This window comes from Bos indicus, chromosome 2 (genome assembly GCF_029378745.1).
Source record: "Bos indicus isolate NIAB-ARS_2022 breed Sahiwal x Tharparkar chromosome 2, NIAB-ARS_B.indTharparkar_mat_pri_1.0, whole genome shotgun sequence".
NCBI classification, from domain to species: Eukaryota; Metazoa; Chordata; class Mammalia; order Artiodactyla; family Bovidae; genus Bos; species Bos indicus.
In genome coordinates, this window is record NC_091761.1 from 105,178,041 (window position 1) to 105,197,130 (window position 19,090).

The window sequence follows — 19,090 nt, forward strand, 5'->3', positions numbered from 1 at the left end:
CGTACGTGCTCAGAATCACGTGTGTGGTAGCGGTTTTTCAGACCAATTCCCTCTCCTTGGAAATCAAAGCTCAGAGGGTACAGAGTAGCTGGGCTGGGAGCAGAATCCTTGCTTGCTATTTTTAAGTAAAGGACTCTGTGCAAAACCATATTTGTCTGCAGACTTTTCCAGACAATAGAAAGATACATAAAGATGCAGTTAATTTCAGGCAGGGGCTGATTTCCTAGTTGAGTTAGTGGATTTCTCATTTTATAAATTTCTTATAATCTTTACTAAGATTTTGTAATACTTTATAAACTAGTACCAGCTAAGATATCCAGGGAATATTGATAAGGAAACCAAATAAAACCAGATATCCTGATCTTTTTAAATTTTAGCTTATCCTGGCCTTACAGAGAACTCTAGGGTTAAAGTTATTTAGGGTCTGATATGATGATGCTCATACTTCAAATCCTAGAGTATTTTTTAACATTATGAGGCATTTTTGCATTATTGCAGTTGCTCTTAAAGGAAACTCTGTAAGCAAGGCAGGGTGTGGATTATCTCCATTATAGAGATAAGTGCTACAGTGTTCAGTGATACAGCTCTCTTCCCGTGGCCAACCTCTCCCCTGATTTCCAGCCCAGGTTGTTAGGCAGGTGGAATAGCCTGGATGGGGTTGGGAGGGCAGGTCAAGGAATGTGTGTGGGATGCATTGGAGAAAAATAGAAAGTCCTGCAGTGTGCACGCTACTGGCTGAGCAGGACTCCTTCTCCTTTGCTCCTCTTCATCCCAGCCTGCTTGCTTGCTTTAAGCCCAGCCTGTAAGGGCTCTGCCAGCTCCTAAGCTGGCCTGTATTACTGGTAGGGATTAGGTGCCAGAGTTTTCTGCTGGTGACTGCTCTTTCCCAGCTCTCTCTTGTGGTATCATATTTTCTCAGCTTGTTCTTAAACTCATCTTCCTGACCCTTCCAGTCTCAGGTCATTGAAAGTGAGGTCACTAAGGACTCCAGCACCACCTGGCCCGTGCATCTCTCAGAAGAGAGAAACTTCTCTTCATTTCGTGCCCACTCCCTCCTCTGGAAAAGACTCAACTCAGTCCCTCCCGCACCTTTCTCGCTTCTCCCCACCCCCACCACTACATTTTTAGCTAATGGACCTCACTAGAATAGCCATAATGATCCGTTCACCATATCTTAAGGTCCCACTTCTATAACCAGATGAGCTATGTAGGTTGACTTAGTCTGTACCCCACACTCCCTTCTGTTTTAAAGATGAAATATCAAAGCCTCAGGGATGTTAATGCTTTGTTGCCCAAATCTAATAGCCAGTCAATGGTTGAGCTAGTAGAGAACCTCTCATTTTCCACATTAATTCCATTACTGGGACTCACCAGCCCCTTGCTATCCTCTCTCCCTGCCTTGGTTCAAGCCTTCATCATCTGTGAATAGGACCTCAGCGAAATCCTCCCAGCGCTTCCTGCTTTTGTTTTTACCCTCTTTTGGTGCATCCCACTGGGAAGTGACCACACCAGATTTGAGATCAAGATGGATAATTTCTTATCTCAAACTTCTTAGTCACGTCCTGCGGATCCCAGGATAAAGTTTCCACCCCTCTGCTTGACTTATGAGCCTCCTCCCTCCACCATCTTGGGGCTTCTCTAGCTCTGTCTCATTCTAATTCCAAGCACACATCTTCTGCAATGGCCATGCCACCTTCTTTGTGAAAATGTCTGGTGTCTCCCGGGTATGACCTTCCAGTGCCTTTGCCTGTTTCCTGCCTGGAATTCCCTTCCCTGTATCTTCTTTGTAGAAAATTCCTGTATAAAAATTTCTCTGGTACCACAGTTTCTCTGAAACCTCCACCTACAGAGGGAATTATGTAAACTTCTCTGGCTTTTAAGTGTGTATGTTTTGTTGTACATATAGCGTTTTATCACACTGCATTTTGTGAAGCATTGGCTTGTTTTTCTCACTATGTTGTAAGCATATTGAAGGCAGAATTTGATTTTTTTTTCCCTTTTCAAACACCTCTAGGTCAAGGTTGGCTAATATTTGGAGCTCCATATGTATCGCTATCCGGCCAGCTGGCTAAGCAGGACATGGAGGCTGCACATTAGAAAATTCAGGAGACTCTCCATTGAAGGAAGTCAAGTCACTCAAGGCCAAAACTTTCACCATTATCCTTTTAGGAACATCCTATTAACAACTAATCTTGGTAGTTAACACACAATTACAAGTGACTTATCGACACATCATACCAGTGTGGTTCAGGAACCACTGTTTGCTATAGTATAAATGTATTAATTTTGTGTAATTTGAATAACTGATATTCATTGGTCTCTGTCTGAACAATATATAGGTGTTATTTCATTGAATTATTGAATTTCGCCTACCTTGCAAGGCGAAAATTACTATCCTTATTTTATAGATGAAGAAAGTGAGGCTCAGAAAATATAAGCAACTTTCAAAAGAGAAGTATCTGAAACACAAAGGACAAGATGATAATTGTATCCAAAATTCTGGTGCTCTGAATGAACAGAACAGGTTAAGAATTTCCCTTCCATCTGCTGCCTAAAGAGCACTCATTTCTAGTTTTTATATGACAGTCTCCTATGTGTAGCATGCTCATAGCACTTTATTAGCTATGTATTATTCCTAAATGGAGATAAAATTTGTTGATTATAAAAGTGACATACATTCACTGTAAAACATCCCAACAATATGGAAACATGTAAAGAAAATTACCATATAATGATTTCAAAAGCATACGATAACTACTGTTAATACTGTGAAGTTGTCCATTCAGACTTTCTCCTGTGCACATGCACTCATATATACATACATCTTCCTTAAGTTGAGTAATGCTATACCTTTCTGATAACTTTCTCTTTTTTTTTCATTGTGTGGTAGCTGTTAAGACATATAGAGCCAAATCATCATGTTTAATAGATGATAGAAGGCAATGGCACCCTACTCCAGTACTCTTGCCTGGAGAATCCCATGGATGGAGGAGCCTGGTAGGCTGCAGTCCATGGGGTCGCTGAGTCGGACCCGACTGAGCGACTTCACTTTCACTTTTCACTTTCATGCATTGGAGAAGGAAATGGCAACCCACTCCAGTGTTCTTGCCTGGAGAATCCCAGGGACAGGGGAGCCTGGTGGGCTGCCGTCTATGGGGTCACACAGAGTCGGACACGACTGAAGTGACTTGGCAGCAGCAGCAGCAGTAGTCTAATAAATGGATATAACATAATGAAGCATATACCTTGTTTCTCTTTCCAGTGTTCTTCTATGATAAATGATGCTATTATAAATTGTGAAAAATTCATCTTTTCCCTTTTGACCAGGTTCAGAAGTAATCATGAGAGATCATCTTTTAATTTAAATTTCTTTGATCATAGTGCGGTTGAACATCTATTCACACATTCACTGACCTTTTTGTGAATTCTTTTTTATTCCCTTGTCTATCTCCTTATGTGAAAGTTTCCCATTTTCTGCTTGATTTCTAAGAACAATTTAGAGAAGACAGTCCCCTCTGTTCTGTCACATAAATTATAAAACATAGGTAGAAGCAACCTCAGAAATCCTTTAGCTTAACCCTCCCATTTTACAGATTAAACTCTCTGGAGAAAGGAAGTGACTCATCAAGTTCTCATGGTTATACCTCTGATTTTCCCAGTGACTCAGATCACTTGTATTTCCAGTATACCAATCTGCCTTTCTCATAAAGCAAAATAAATTTCTAAATTGACTGAGATTTGTTATCAGTGAGTCCTTTCTATGAAAAAATATTAAAAAATACTTTTAAAAACCCTCTCTGCTATTTTCCCTTTTCTACCCAAGAATTCTTTTCACTAGAGGATAGAAGAAAGAAGAAAGGAGGAGAAATCAGTGTTACAAACATTGCCATAGATGTTTTCCTCTTTGGAGAAAATGAATTAGACGTGGCAACCCTCAGAGGTCTTTGTAAGCCTGATGAAAATTTCTTGGATTTCATAATTTTTTACTTAAAGAAAAATTTGATATTCTTTGTCCAGTTATGTAGATGGTATCTTGGCTGATGTTTTCTGGGGTGGATAAGTGTGACTCTAAGAAGCTGCTAACTGTGTAGTGCCTCTGGCTGGGAGGCTATTTAAAGGCTGCTATCTTGATGTGATGCATATTTGCATCTGTTTTTCATGCCTTTCCAAAGTGGAATTCCATTTGCTTCCCCTTTTGGTATGGAGAGGAGAATGGCAAAACCCCAATGATAAATTCTGATGAACATAATACACACTTGTTTATCAGCTTTTATGGATAGACTTCTTATGCCTAGTTTATTCTGGGAGAAAAAGTATTATTAGTACAAGGAGGGGAAAAAAGCTGGGTTTGAGGAAGCAATAATAGAAGTCAATTAGAAGAGAATAAAAAGGAATAGAGTAAGTGGTAAGGAAGCCATCAAGGTGTATCACTTACTAATATATGGTTCCAGACTTCCTCTCTCAAGGAAGATCGGGACATGTGGAAAACCTGCTTGTCTATTTGTGCCCTGCAGAGAAGGGAGGAAGGGTGTCAGGGGAAGATTCAGCAGAGAAGTAAAGCAGGTGTTTCCTGCTACCTGTGCCTCAGAGGAGGGCTCAGAGCCCCAGGGGGAGTCCCCACAGCAGCACAAATCATAGGAAGCCATACTTTTCCACCAGCCTTAATTCAGAGGTCAGACACATCTGCCATCACCTCCCAGACTTCCTTTCTCTGTCTCTCTCAGTCTCTGACAGAGTGTCTCTAGCTTCAAATAAGGAAAAAGCTAATGCAGATATATCGTATAGACAGTTTTTTTCTATCCTCCTTTCTCAGGTTGTCTGCTTTTGGACGTTTAGTATCTATATCTATCTTCGTTGTGCCATTTCTTCTCCTAAAATAAAAATGAAAACAAAAGGTAAACTTGAACTTGCACACCATGACCCTAAAAGGTACTGGCTCATTTAGCTCTACAAAACACGTTCTTTACTTCCATAAAAATCAGTTTGAAATCCAACATTCATGGGAAGGGAATTTTAATATTTACATTAATATGTCAGCTACACTTTTTATATGTCTCTTTTGTCTCTGCTTACTCTCTCTCTATCTCGCTCTCTCTCTCTTTTTCTTTTCTCTCTAACAGTGAAGTATCCAGGAGAAGAAAAATACAATTGGGATGTCATATGTTTGTGTGTGTGTGTGTGTGTATGCCTTACATCTAAATGTTGGAAAGCAACTAAAAGAATTTAAAATATATATATATATATATATATATTTGCATATTTTAGATTAAGGGAGAGTTAAAGGGGAAAGAAGAAGGGAAGGAAAGCAGAAGTATGAAGGGAATAAGGAAGGGAGAGGATGAAAGAAGGAGAGAAGGAAAGGAGAGAGGAGAAGGAAGACAGATGAGTTGAGACACTCAACTACAAAGCAAAGACGCCATATATCACCCAGGTGTTCTGTCTACAGCAGACCAAACATCAGGCTTCGGGAAGCGTTTGGAAGACACAATGCCCCTTTCACTGCACAGACAACCGGTGACAGTGCTATCGCCTCCTGCTCTGTGTGTATGTGTCTATCCCTTTCAAGCCTTTTTGTGGTCAGATTATAAAGGCCTGTTCAGTGGGTGGGGTGACGTCACACTGACCACAAAAGCTTATATTTCCTGCTACTAAATACACAGCCCCTGCTGACGAAGTGGTCATTACAGAGCAAGCTTGTTCTGCCAAGGTCACCATGAGTGGGGATAAAGGCAGGGGGAGGGGGCCCAGTCGAGAGGGCAGAGCCATTATTACCCTGTGCGTCTGTGTGCCTGCTGATCCTCATCTTGTTAGAACTGAAAGATGAAAATAGAAGTCCCATTGTGTTTCCTCCAGACCTTTGTCTTTAAGGATGCTGGGGTATCCTGGGACGCAACACAGTGGAGAGAAAGGAACGGACAAAATCCAGGCCAGATTGCAATCTCCTCATTTATATGCTGAGTGATTTTACCTCTTCCTTCGGGTCTCATCATTACAATCCCCATTTTACCAAAGAGGAATGAGCCTCATGTAGGAATCAAATGAGATCATGCCTTTTAAAGCAATCACAATTGGTTTTATTTTCAGGGTGTCATTCAAATCTTAATATCATTTCTTTGATCCTCCTACTCACCTTCCTTGTGATGAATAAGAGCTGCAGTTCTCTCCTCTTGAGAGGAGAGAGTAAAGGATAGGTTTTATTTTTGAAATTTTCTTTGAATTTTATTTTTGCAGAGGTCACAGTGAGGATAATTTTTTTTTTTTTTACTGAAATAAACTAAACAAATTTACATGGTAAGATAAGACTTAGCAAATTAATCAAAGAAAACCATACCAATTGCTAGAGGGGCAGAAGGACAAGAGAGGACCCAGGTGAGATCTCACGGAAGAAATAGCATTTGGGTTGGAAATAGTGCATAAGAACTTGACAGGCAGAGATGGAGAAAGGGTGGTCATCATCACGGATCATGACTATGAACTCCTAGGTACCACCTGACGTTAAACCAGAATGATCTGAGGGCTTATGCCATAAGTTTTTGGCAACCAACACCTCAGCTGAAATGAAGTTGTATGAATGCAACTTTAGAGTATTTCATGCAGTCATGTCAACTTCAACATTGAGAGAAGTGGAAAACCACTCCTCAGTCAAGACCTTACAGAATTTTCTTACTCTCAGTTCTGAGCTCTTGACAAAGCAGGATTCAAATTCCCTACATTTTTCTTTCCTTTTCACCTTTCTGGTGAAGGACTATTACACACAGGGCCTCAGACCCAACAGGACTTTGGAATAAGTCCACATGACATTCAGCAAAAGAAAATCTTTGCTATTATCCATATAATTTAGGTGGCCTGGACAACCAGTCTGGATATTCTAGCATCTGACAAGTTTCTGTAGGCCAGGGTTGTCTAGGTTAGTTCTCCATACAAACCAAAAAATCGGAAAATTGCCGTGTTCCTTTGGGCCATGTGTGTCACCAGCCCTTACTGGGACACATTTTCTGCCAGGGCCACTGTTTAACTTTAAGGGCCTCCAGTAGGCCTAAGGCCAGGCAGTTCACCTGATCCGAGGCTCTGGCTGGGTTGGCACATCTGAGTTACTCCCCACAAGTTGCCACCCCCTGGCTCAGGCATAAAGCCTTAGCTCCATTAATCATCCTTTTCCTGGAGCACACTAGATGAACTCCTGGCTTGGAATAGAACTATCATTTTCATTTCCTAATTTTAAAAAGTGTTTGTTTGGTAACAGGGAAGACAGGCCAGAAAGGCAGCTTCAAAGTCCCACCATAGGGGAAAAAATGCAGAGAGAAAGTCCCGGGACACTTTCTTCTGAACTCACCTCCCCCGTATTGCTGGGGACTATGCCAGAAAATGAGGTCTCTGCTGGGAATGGAGCCTTGCAAAAGGGATGGCCACCATCAATTTTCGGGTAGGTTTAACTATTAAAGGCAGAGCTCTGAAAACAAACCTGAAGGAGTCAAGATAGAATTTCAAGTGTCATGTTAAGCTAACAAGAGTCAAGAAACAGAATATGCAGAAACTGGTGGCCAGAATTTTAGCAAAATAAAAAGTCATGAGAAAAAGTATGACTTACAAGATAGAAGTCAAGCAAACAAGTTCAGCAAAGCCAAGTCAAGTAGCCAAGATGTCCCTCACAGACTCAATATACCTGATGCTAAAAAGATCTAAAAACTGAGGCAATGGCGTAGATAAATCAGTTCCAGGGAAAGTAAAGTTCCTAGGGAGAACAGTTGGGAAGAAACTAGGAAGCAAAAAGTAAGAGTTCTCACTGGTCCTCGATGGAGTAAAGGAGCCACAGAGACTGGGTCAACTGTTAGAAGGACCACAGAAGTAAGAGGATCAAAATCAGAAGGTTCTGGCATAATAAAAGTGAAAGTCATGCATCCAGAACTCCACATGTAGGTAAACTAAAAAGCGATGAGAAAGAGGAGAGCATCCTCCTTAGTGATTTCAAGCAGATCTGCTAAAAACCACTTCTGTGGCTAGAAACTTCTTTCACAAGGATTAATTGCCTTTGTAGGTGTTCACTGCTTCCAAAGAACTAAACTCTGCCTCAGAAAAATGACCCTCTCCTATCTGCCTTGCTGTATGGTAGCAAGAAGCTTGGATTTAACCAATCAAGTAATTCATTTCTGTGAAACAATCTGAGTTAAAATAACTCATTAAATAATGTATCAATCTCTGTATCTGTCTTCTATCTGTCTATCATCTAAGCATGTCTCATGCATAATTATGATACCAAAGGAGTCATTTTCCACACAATATTCAACATTATTTTCGAGAAGTGAAAAATTCAAACCCTTCAGCCTAGGGTTTGATTTCCATAATTCCAAGCAACATACTTGACTGACAACTTTCCCTGCGTTGATTCACTTTTGGCTGAGTTAACTTAATTGATTGTTTTGTAGACACTTCTTCATATCCAGACAGTCTGTGGCTTAATGTACTCAGAGTAACCTTTCTCTTAACTGGGTGGATTGTTTTGCCTTTTTCAAATGGAATGATGGCATGGTATAGACTCTTTCTGTATTTGTGAGAGGCTTTTCAGTGTACCTTAAGCCTGAGACTAGTTTTCCTGAAATATGGTGAAGTACAGAGTGTTTCTTGATGAAAGTGAAAGAGGAGAGTGAAAAAGTTGGCTTAAAGCTCAGCATTCAGAAAACTAAGATCATGGCATCTGGTCCCATCACTTCATGGCAAATAGATGGTGGAACAGGGGAAACAGTGTCAGACTTTATTTTTGGGGGCTCCAAAATCACTGCAGATGGTGATTGCAGCCATGAAATTAAAAGACGCTTACTCCTTGGAAGGAAAGTTATGACCAACCTAGACAGCATATTCAAAAGCAGAGACATTACTTTGCCAACAAAGGTCCATCTAGTTAAGGCTATGGTTTTTCCAGTAGTCATGTATGGATGTGAGAGTTGGACTGTGAAGAAAGCTGAGCGCCGAAAAATTGATGCTTTTGAACTGTGGTGCTGGAGAAGACTCTTGAGAGTCCCTTGGACTGCAAGGAGATCCAACCAGTCCATTCTGAAGGAGATCAGCCCTGGGTGTTCTTTGGAAGGACTGATGCTAAAGCTGAAACTCCAGTACTTTGGCCACCTCATGCGAAAAGTTGACTCATTGGAAAAGACTCTGATGCTGGGAGGGATTGGGGGCAGGAGGAGAAGGGGACGACAGAGGATGAGATGGTTGGATGGCATCACCAACTCGATGGACGTGAGTCTGAGTGAACTCTGGGAGTTGGTGATGGACGGGGAGGCCTGGAGTGCTTCAGTTTATGAGGTCGCAAAGAGTCGGACACGACTGAGCGACTGAACTGAACTGAACAGAGTGTTTCTGAAGCAGAAACAATACCTTGGGTGATCCTCTGTGTAAATCTCACAGTCTGGAGAAAATCTTGGGCCAAACATGAACCTTGTCAGATGTCAAGCTTTTCAAAATTAGATGTGGAAGTCTCCCATCTGTCTAACTCCCGTTGTGCCCCTGACGATCACCCTATTACCCATGTTGTTTTCAGAATTCACAGCCTAAATAACCACCTTCCTTTTTTTTGGAACGTTGAGGGTAGACTTCTTTTTTATTTTTTTAAAATTGCACGTGAATTCTATTAAGTTTAGTGTGACCCGAGCTTAATATGTGAATACTTGTTTCATAGGCAATTTCTCTGTACATCATTCATGATTACCTACTGTGTCTCACATACAGGCTTAGGGCATGCAACTGAGGCAACCATCTATAATTGTCTGAGTCAGTGTAATGTCAACGCTGACCCTTGCTTTGTACTTTGGATGAGCAGTAGAGTTAGGTCCAGGTAGTAGTCTAGTGCCCTCTTGTGGCTTTCAAACTAAGAATTTAAACTTTTTTGTACAATTAAGAGCTACTTGTAGAATCACAGACTTAGAGAAGGCCATTGTTAACTCATACTTTTGTCTTCTGTATGTGTGTGAAAGTCACTCAGTCGTGTCTGACTCTTTGCAACCCCATGGACTGTAGCCTGCTAGGCTCCTCTCCCTGAGGAATTCTCCAGGCCAGAATACCTGAATGGGCAGCCATTCCCTTCTCCAAGAGATCTTCCCAACCCAGGGACCTAACCCAGGCCTCCTGCATTGCCCGCAGATTTCCAACATCTGAGTCACCAGGGAATACCCCTCAGTAATATTGCCCTCTTCCTGCAAAGCACAATAAATGTTGGTAAATCCATTTTACTCTGAGCTAAGAATACTTTGGAGTGTGTGTTGGACTTTAAAAGGAATCTTTGAACTTAGTACACTGCGGAAACCATGTATGACTAGTAAATGTTGGTTGAAATCCTTTCACCAATCTGGTAGTATCTGCCATTTTTTCCATTTACTGTTACACTTACTCATTTATTTCAAATAATTTGGTATGCTTAATCTGAAAGAAATTATTATAAGAAGAATTATGAGAGACATAAAAAGCAACCTGAAAAATATGAAGATTTGTCATATGAAGAGTTCAAATATTCTACACATTTCCAGAGGAACACAAGAGAAAATTACAGATATTGGTTTACTATAAGAACTTTTCAGTTCAGTTCAGTTCAGTCACTCAGTTGTGTCCAACTCTTTGCGACCCCATGAATCGCAGCACTCCAGGCCTCCCTGTCCATCACCAACTCCCGGAGATCACCAACTCCCGGAGTTCACTCAAACTCATGTCCATCCAGTCGGTGATGCAATCCAGCCATCTCATCCTCTGTCGTCCCCTTCTCCTCCTTCCCCCAATCTCTCCCAGCATCAGGGTCTTTTCCAATGAGTCAACTCTTCACATGAGGTGGCCAAAGTATTGGAGTTTCAGCCTCAGCATCAGTCCTTCCAATGAACACCCAGGACTGGTCTCCTTTAGGATGGACTGGTTGGATCTCCTTGCAGTCCAAGGGACTCTCAAAAGTCTTCTCCAGCACCACAGTTCAAAAGCATCAATTCTTCAGTTTAAGTAGTTGCAAATATATAACTCTGGATTATATCTGTGGTTAAGTTTCCATTCCTTGAAACAATTGAGGAAAGGTGGGTTAATTTGACATGAAAACTTTACAAGGGAATTTCTCCATTTAACTAGATGATCCTCAATAAAAAATGTTAGAGTTTTAGAATGCAAAGAGCTCACAAATATATCCAAGAAAGATGAAACAGCTTCTTTTGACTATTCAAATTATTCTCATGGTTAAGAAGTCCTTTAATGTTCAATATGGAACCTTCTCAGTACATAGGAAGTTCATACCTAATATCACTCTTTCTAGGAAATTAAACTGTATGTGAATGTGTGTGTGCATGTGTATGCAAGTGCATATTTATCCAAACCCATTCTAATAACTTACTTGGTTCTAATTTTCTAGACTGTAGTAAGATTTTTGATGTTTTCTTCTAAATCTGACATCCTGTCACTGAACTGATTTTTGTTTTTAGCAAACTTTTTACATTCATGCCTAATTGTATGTGATGGAAATTTACATGTTAGAGAAAAATATTCACCTTTTGCTTGACTCAGGTTATACAGCATATAATGAGTATATTAACATACTAATTAGTATACTTAATAAAGGAATAACTATTTATTAAAGTAGAAGATTACTCATGAAAGATAAAAGTTTGATTTTGTTATGCCAAATAATAGGGATAATGAAAGTCGTCACCCCTTGCTAGTTCATGGTGACTTAAGTGGAAGGAAGAGGACATGACTTATGTGTGTTTCCAGCATTATCTCTCACTCTTTTAAAGAGGTAGAATTATTTTAAAGATACTGGTTGAGTCGGATTTTTGTTGCTGCTGTCATTTGCCTTATTTTTCATATATAATCAATGAAATCTTCTCTATTTATTTTTTGTCTGTACCCTAAATGCCAGAGAAGGTAAACAGTTAATTCATCATGCCTTGCAAAGGATAAACATTAGGTTAAAATGAGAAACCATTGAGTCTAATCCTTTAGACCTAGTGTAAAGATAGGTTAGATAGCTGTCTACCCCTTGCTCTCTCTCCCCCAAAGATCTTATCACACTCACTGCATTGGGATTGTAGGGGGTTGAGGGTTTTCAAAGGTAAAAGTTGCTTGACCCAAACTGTAAAAATCTAGAGGTTCAAGGACATTTCATGTCAGGGATTCAAGCTGGTACGAGATTGCCCTCTTTTCTACCTCACAGCAATTCACTTACCTGACATCTTGACAAAGATGCTGATGACCCATGTCACAGACCTTGCTGACAGCCCTGGGCTACAATGGAGGAATTCTCATCCCTTCCCAGCTCCATGGGAGAGACATACTGGATTGTCACCAGGCTGTGAAATAAACTACTCACCTGGTTCATGGAACCATTTCAAGGCCAGAAAAGCTAGCCTTACTCAGCTGTGCCATATGGGAGAAAAGAAACAATGTTTTTCCTCCATATGGATTTGTCACACATTAATAAGAAGCATTTGTTCTCTGTATCAGCCATTTGCCTTGATTCCTAAAACACATGAGAAGACGTGCTTGGCTTAACTTGCCAGGCAATTGGATATGTGCTTTATAAAGTGAATCAAAACTAAAGCTGTGTTGGGCCATTATGTCCCTACCTCATTGGAGAGACATCCCTGCAAATGGACAGTTAATCCCTTTAATGAGCAAAATACCCCAAGGCTTTTCTGGGGGAAGAGGCCAGTGTTTAACTACCTCTTGCTGAACAGCTACAGAACACAGAATTTTAGAGTGGAAAGGGATCTCAGAAATCATCAATACCCCCAACACACAGCTGACTTTCCACTTGAAAACTGAGCCCAGAGAAGCAAAGTTATTTATGAAAGACCTCTCAGCTGTGGTGTAGCATTTAGGATTCATATCTAGATTTTTCACTCTTAATTCTCTTCTCGTGGGTCACAGTTCTTTTCATCCATTTTCCTTCTGGTCATTCCCTTACAGTGCATTTATTTGATGCTGTTTTTTCCCCAGATTTCTTACTCACTTCCCCTCAATGATAACATTTCTGTTGATAATTCTGTTCTTTTCTTCAGATCAGATCAGTCACTCAGTCGTGTCTGACTCTTTGTCACCCCATGAACTGCAGCACGCCAAGCCTCCTTGTCTATCACCAACTCCCGGAGTTCACTGAGACTCATGTCCATCGAGTCAATGATGCCATCCAGCCATCTCATCCTCTGTCGTCCCCTTCTCCTCCTGCCCCCAATCCCTCCCAGCATCAGAGTCTTTGCCAATGAGTCAACTCTTCACATGAGGTGGCCAAAGTACTGGAGTTTCAGCTTTAGCATCATTCCTTCCAAAGAAATCCCAGGGCTGATCTCCTTCAGAATGGACTGCTTGGATCTCCTTGCAGTCCAAGGGACTCTCAAGAGTCTTCTTCAACACCACAGTTCAAAAGCATCAAGTCTTCACCGCTCAGCCTTCTTCATAGTCCAACTCTCACATCCATACATGACCACAGGAAAAACCATAGCCTTGACTAGACGAACCTTTGTTGGCAAAGTAATGTCTCTGCTTTTGAATATGCTGTCTAGGTTGGTCATAACTTTCCTTCCAAGGAGTAAGCATCTTTTAATTTCCTGGCTGCAGTCACCATCTGCAGTGATTTTGGAGCCCAGAAAAATAAAGTCTGACACTGTTTCCACTGTTTCTCCATCTATTTCCCATGAAGTGGTGGGACCGGATGCCATGATCTTTGTTTTCTGAATGTTGAGCTTTAAGCCAACTTTTTCACTCTCCTCTTTCACTTTCATCAAGAGGCTTTTGAGTTCCTCTTCACTTTCTGCCATAAGGGTGGTGTCATCTGCATATCTGAGGTTATTGATATTTCTCCCAGCAATCTTGATTCCAGTTTGTGTTTCTTCTAGTCCAGCATTCTTAGCTGCCACCATTTTTATTCATCACTATGAAGTGAAATGTGAGACCACAGGACAAAGCTCAGCATTGGTGTGAGAGACCTGCATCCTGGTGAGAATGTTCATCAGATGATACAGGAAGGTCACACCCTTTGACCAAAAACAGAAAGAACAAATTTCTAAATTGAGTGCTCCACTGTTGGTTCTTTTGTATGTATGGAAAATTATTACATCCTTCTAAAAGTCATGCTAGAAGAACAAAATGTGTCATGGAGAGATTGACATGCGGCTTTCATAGCTATTGATTTTTCAAGGAAACAAGAGGGATCTCAAAATTTTCCAAAGGTCCCTGTCATATGTGGCTCCTAAATACTAGCCAGAGAAAACTCTCTTGGAATCTAAGTTTTGGAATCCAAAACTCTCTTTGGACTTGCTCCTGAAGCCATATCTATACAGAGGAGACTGCCTATGGATTTACCATAAAAACCTTTGATTTGAATCTATTCTGTTGTGTGTAAAACCCTGATCTTGATTCACTATTCATAAAATAAGGATATTTTTTATAAAATTTATTCTTAAAATAAGCATATTCATAAAATAAGGATGTTATTAATAAAATAAGGATATTATCTACTTCTTAGGGTTGTTGTGATTAAGGAAGATATAATATGTAAAACAATTAGCACAGACTGTTCAAAATATGTTATCTAGCTTCCTTTTCTTTTTTCTAGAGTAATATAAGCTTAGTGGCTGCTTCATCAGGGCATATGTGTATGCATGCTAAGTCACTTCAGTCATGTCTGACTCTGTGCAACCCTATGGACTGCAATCTGCCAGGCTCCTCTGTCCATGGGATTCTCAGGCAACAGTTTTCTTTAATAAGACACCCCAAATAAAGTATCTCACAAGAAAAGTCTAGTGGGAAGGTATCCTGAACTCTAGTGAATTGTCCCAGAAAGTTCACTCCCTCTGGGATTATTTCTCCTCACCAAGTATTCCAAAGTAATTCCTTGTAAGAAGGTTGCTGTAATGGAGAGGTAGGCCATGAAGGCAGGGAAAGAACAATGGCAGCTGGTTAATATTAATAAATACTCCCACAGTAATCTAGGCAACTTATTGATATGTGGTGTGCATATGTGTGTTGCACATACATGAGTGTAGGTAGTTGTTACATGTATTTATTTCTCATCTGCCTGTCTTAGAGTTACTCTCAGAACATTTTTTTCTCTTTCTTTGTAACATAGTTGGCTCCCACTAAATCTGGGTTAGTGATCATGTTCAGCCTCTAAAGAGAATTAGAAGGGTTAAGTAATTAAATACAAAAGCAAAGTTTTAGGTACCTAGTCAATTAAGAATCTAAAATTAAGAAACAAAGATATACAACAACATAAAACTCAGACTCAACCCCTGGAGCTGAATCAGATGCCATCATCTCTCCAGTTTATTCAGAAATGCTTTGACCTAATCTCATCAGTGGCAACTCTAGTTTTCTTACTTTTTTTTTGTCCTTTTCAGGGACTCACGAAGTGCTGAGGACATGGTTGATGCAGTGTGAATTCACCTAATGATATGGTTGATGGATGAAGGTAAATGGCGAAAGAACACCAACCAGCTGGTGTCCATCCATGATACCCTATTAACAGATTGTAGCTGTGCTGCTAATTGAGCCTGCACTCAAGTGGTGCTTCATTTATGAAATACTGACATCTCCTTACTGGAGTTTTGTCTTAGAAGCAGAAGAATGATAAAATTCCAATTCCTCACTTTTCAAGTTATCTCTCTCTCTAAAAATTAAGTTTGGAGAAAGCAAATGAATAACTTGTCCAAGACCATACACCTAAGGCAGAGCCATCCATCAATGGATATCCACAGTTATCTATCCCTGTGGCTTACAAAGAAGATGAGTTGACAATGTATGAAAATAGAGCCAGAAATTGAATCAAAACCATGTATAGTTTAGAGATGGAGAGGAATGAGGAGCTATTTTGTTTAGAATAGGATTTTGAGCATGGTCTATCACCAAGAAATGCCGGGAAAAGACTTGGAGAAACATAGTCTAAACCAGTGTCTAAAACAGTGCTTCTCAAATGTCAAGGTACATAGGAACCGCTTGTAGCTTTTGATTCAGTATGGCTGGGGTAGGGCTTGAACTTTTGCATTTCCAACAAGCTCCTAAGTCATGCTGAAGTTACCAGTCCACACTCTACACTTTGAGTAGCAGGAGTCTAAGGCACAGTTAAAAGGGTATAATCAAAGGAGAGTCAACTATTCCTGGAGTGTTGGTGGCATCACAGACTCACTTGGCTCGTTGTGCAGCTGTGCTGGCCCATCCAGAAGGCGGCCCACTGTCTCTCTCAGGTGTTGCTCCCTTTGCCTAAGCTCCCAGGCCCATCTGGAGAGAGAGAGCCAGCAAAAGATGAAGAAAGGGCATATTTCTACTTCAGGGAACCCAGCCCTGAATAGACATTTTTAAAGGTGATGGTTTGCCGAATATCCTTGAAAATACATTTACCTTGATCATCTGTTCAGTACCACCATAATAAAATCTGACTCATTGGCCTCATGGATATCAAACATCAGCAAAGGGCTAGGAACAGAGAGCACAGTGAGCTCTTTTTGTCCACAATAGCTGAAAGACAGGATTGTGAACACACCTGAGATTTTGCAGCACTTCCAAAATGAGTCAACAAGTGGGAGATGATGAGATCTGAGGAATCTCAGGTGACATATAGAAAGATAGAAAAAAAGATGGGTAAAACATATTAAAATGTTAATTATGACAGTCTAAGTAGGGGCATTATGTGTAGGTCCTTTTTTTGACATGAACTTTTATTTGGTTGTTATCATTCCTTCTATACAATGACTGGACATTTTTATTTCCACTTTGGATATTTCCATAAGTAGATTTCTAAAATGCAAAGTAATATTCTACCAAATGGATATATTCTATCAATAGATGTCTGGCAAAAGGGAATTTATTGGCCAATAATTTGCTTCCAAATTTTTGTTCTTAAAATTAATGTTGTAATGAACATCTCTATGTAAGACATTCTGGAAGTCCCAGAGGTAGATTTGATGGGGTTTAAGTAAATGAGTCTAATGGTTACTTCCATACTGCTTTCTTTTACTGAAAGTGATGTAAACTGATGTTAGAAGACTTCCTGCCTCATCACATCCACTCCATCAAATCTAAAGTTCTAAGAGGTTGTCTTATTTGAGGTCTTGACTCATCATGAACTTGAGGTTGAGGAATATGAAGATACTCAACTAGATGATGGCAGAACTGTAATTAAAGCCTGTTTGAGCCTTGGCCCATGATCAACAACTATCTATGGTTAATGGTCCATCAGGTTCTGGAGCCCTGAGAGTAATACGGTACCATTTTTGTTTTCCTGTCACTATTACTGGTACCTCTTATTAGTTTTCAGATAGAAGAATGCAGTGAAAAGTACAAGACTGGGAAAATACAAACTCTAATGCCAGCTCCACTTCATTTGCTCTGCAAGAATTTGAATGTGTCACTTAATCTCATAGAGCCCATGGCATTTATGTGTAAAAATGATGCCATCTCTCTTGTGGGATGCTTAAGAAGAATAAATGAAGTTGAAGATTTGACTCTATGTGGCACAGTTCCCGATTGCATAAAATGTAGATGTCATAGCACCTTTATTAGAGAATGTTTTTGAAGATTAAGTGGCAGCATTTAAAGAGCTGAGCACCATCCCTTTTTTCCTGCTATAGCATTCCCATTCCTTTCCTCAGACTACAGGTTTCTTTTCATTGCTTTACAAATATCTTCATTATAAATATCCAAGCATAAAAAACTCAGTGGAACAGTAAAATCATTAAATCAATGCATTCATTGAACTACAGGATAAAGACTTGTTTTTTTTTTCAAGTGGCTATCAATATGTCTTTTTAGAATATTTATTAGTGTTAGTTGATGAGGACACTTTTTTCAACTTGATGCTTCTTCCCTCATCCCAAATAGATTTTGGCATACCAATGGTACAGAATTTCATCATATTTTCTTACTGTCTGTTTGAGCATTCCTAACCAAGGTGATTCTGGAACTCATCTGTTAAAAAGTTCATTAAAAAGTGTGCAATTAGAAAAGGAATAAAGTGTTTTTCTTTAGTGGTGATGTTCTTACCTGTAAAATACAAAAAATACCTGACTTACAAGATTATTGTCAGCTTTAGAAATGTGTTCTGCCTAAAGTACTCTGTATAGGGCCCAGTAATAGTAACTACTGCATCAAAAATAGTCATTGCTAATACTCAGTGCCTTTATGTCTTCTTTTTTGTTTCAAATGTCTAAAACTTTGAAGATTGTAATTAAAAGTTGCACTTTTTAACAGGTTTGAAGTGTAATTGATATACAAAAAAATTGTGCACATTTTATGTAACAGAATGATAGGCTTGAACATTCTTCATATACTTGTGAAACCATTACCACAATCAAGATAATGAACATCACCTCCAAAAGCTTCCTCTGCCCTCTCCTTTTTGTAGTAAGAACACTTAACCTGAGATCTATTCTTTTAATAAATTTTTCAGTTTGCAAACAGTAAACTGTAGTCCCTACTATATGGCTGATCTCTAGAAAGTACTCACCCTGCTTAAGTGAAACTTTATATTCTTCGAACAATAATTTTCCATTTTTCCCCACCCTCCACTAACCCCTGGTAACCACACTTCTTCTCTCTACTTCTATGAGTTTGACTATTTTAGGAATCTCATATAAGTAGGATTTTGCAGTATTTGTCCTTCTGTGATGAGCTTATTTCACTTAGCATGTGTGTGTGTGTGTGTGTGTGGGTGTGCGCACGCGCATGTGTTAGTTGCTCAGTCGTGTCAGACTCTTTGTGACCCCATAGACTGTAGCTCACCACACTCCTCTGGTCCATGTAATTCTCCAAGCAAGAATATTGGAGTGAGTTTCCATTCCCTTCTCCAAGGAATCTTCCCAACCCAGAGATTGACTCTGGGTCTCCTGCATGGCCGGCAGATTCTTTACCGTCTGAGCCACCAGGGAAGCTCACTTAGCATACTGTCCCCCAAGTTCATCCACGTTGTTTCATATGGCAGGATTTCCTTCTTTTTTCTTACATTTCTCCCCTTTATTTATTGAGAAATAACTGGCATATATCACTATATAAGTTTAAGGGTATACAGGATGATAGTTCGATTTACATATGTTGGCGTTGTTCAGTCATGTCCAACTCCTTGCAACCACATGGA